Here is a 1984-nt window from a genome sequence, read left to right as displayed (position 1 = left end):
ATATACATATATATATATATATATCACTTTCGACTAGACTGTTGAATGTTATACACAGCTGATCACAACACGCTCCCTCGCATTGTTGTAGCTATCAAATGATATTACCCTGTTGGCGAGATGGTCAGGCCAACATTCTCCAAGAACAGAACGCCAGTCCGTCGCAAGGCTTGTAACCAATTAACCCATAAAGCGCCTGGATTTGAGCACAATTTTATGAAAATGAGTCTACCATGCACACATAAAAAGTAAAAAAATAGTTAAAATATCTTCTTAGTACATAATGATGGCAAGTTTTACACCATCTGAAAAGTTATTAGTTGAACTATTAGTCCTCTTGCATTCTGGTGGAGGGGTGGGGGGTTTCAGAACGTTTGAATGACATTAGACCCCAACAAACGCCCATAAATTAAATGCATCTATTTGGGCCCCGATCGTGGGCTGTCGACCTGTGCCTGACGGCCACGATTGTGGCTCGTCGCGCTTTATGTGTTAACAGCTGACGTGAAATAGTGTTTTACTCAAAAACACAATGCACTGCTTTTCTGGGAATCGCAAACCACGATCTCACGATCGTAAGTGCATCACCCTCACTGCTAGGCTACGCGCCTTCACACACACACACACACACACAGAGGGAAAAGCAGTATCCATTATCTTTCACAGGACCTCCGAAACTGGCAGGGAAGAGGAGGGTATCTCCAAATCGGAGACCCGGCCTGAATACTTGCAAGTGTGTGCGTGTGTCTACGTATGTATGTATATGCGCATGTTTATGGTATTAGGAAAAATTTGAAGTATAAAAACAGTAACTACGTTTTTTTTTCAGGAAGTCATTAATTTGATAATTAACACGCTAATTAACGATAGCTTTTACCAGTTAGTAGTTCCCGACATATATATATACAGATTACATAATAATAATAACGATTCTCTTCAATGAAAAGTAGGATGTCTGCAACGTCTGTACACAACACCCCTGGAAAATCTCGTGTTATTGTCGTGGCTTAACCTCAGGTCATCGATGACGAACAGATTAAATGGCACGCTCAAAGGCATTCTAACCATGACAACGTCGTCTGTTCATATTTAATATAGCCCAGACATGCATTATTCAATATAATACTGTATTTTTCTTCAGAAAATATGACGGTAAGGTGTACATTGAAAGAAATTTGGCTGTTATTTCTAGTAATTCGAACGATTACGAAGAGGTGCTTCGTAGAGTTCCCAGTTGTATTATATAGTATAGACACATAGAGATGAACCCTTAAAGCATATAAGGTACGTAACTATTTAGAAGTGTTACTAGTTAAATCCAAAACGTATTCAAGTAAATAAACAAATAATTAATTTTTACCTCGTAATGTAATGTTTATATTCGGAAAAATCAACACCGTGAGGACAACGCCATTTTGTAAAAGGGATGTAACTCGAAGTAACTTTGGGTTATCTCCCCTCATAATAGAAACATCTTAACCTGTTATTTCGTTTTATTTTGTGCATTTGTGTGTTCGTACAAGTGTACGTATATATGAATGTGTGTGTGAGTTTCCCTGAGGGGTTTATCAGACAGTTAAAACGTTCGCATTAATCGAGACTATATGCAATTCAAATAATGGAATAAATTCTGTGTTGTGAAGATTGATTGATGTGTATCCTTTATCTTTTATCTTTTACTTGTTTCAGTCATTTGACTGCGGCCATGCAGGAGCACCGCCTTTAGTCGAGCAGATCGACCCCAGGACTTATTCTTTGGAAGTCTAGTACTTATTCTATCGGTCTGTTTTGCCGAACCGCTAAGTTACGGGGACGTAAACACACCAGCATCGGTTGTCAAGCGATGTTGGGGGGACAAACACAGACACACAAACATATACACACACGCACACACACACACACACACACACACACACATATATATATATATATATATATATATATATACGACGGGCTTCTTTCAGTTTCCGTCTACTAAATCCAT

At 38.8% G+C, this 1984-nt stretch overlaps 1 protein-coding gene across 1 annotated transcript in view; it reads right to left on the bottom strand.

Annotated features, from left to right (window-relative positions):
* Positions 1-1443, bottom strand: part of LOC106880416 (coiled-coil domain-containing protein 97) — a 14452-nt gene extending 13009 nt beyond the window's left edge. The window contains exon 1 of the mRNA XM_014930333.2: positions 1361-1443. The gene's annotated coding sequence lies outside the window, so the exon portion shown is untranslated. The remainder of the gene's footprint in view (positions 1-1360) is intronic.
* Positions 1444-1984: the final 541 nt, after the last annotated feature.

Source organism: Octopus bimaculoides, chromosome 3 (assembly GCF_001194135.2).
Source record: "Octopus bimaculoides isolate UCB-OBI-ISO-001 chromosome 3, ASM119413v2, whole genome shotgun sequence".
Taxonomy (NCBI): Eukaryota; Metazoa; Mollusca; class Cephalopoda; order Octopoda; family Octopodidae; genus Octopus; species Octopus bimaculoides.
Note: the sequence above shows the minus strand (reverse complement) of the source record. Positions and strands in the feature narration are given on the sequence as shown.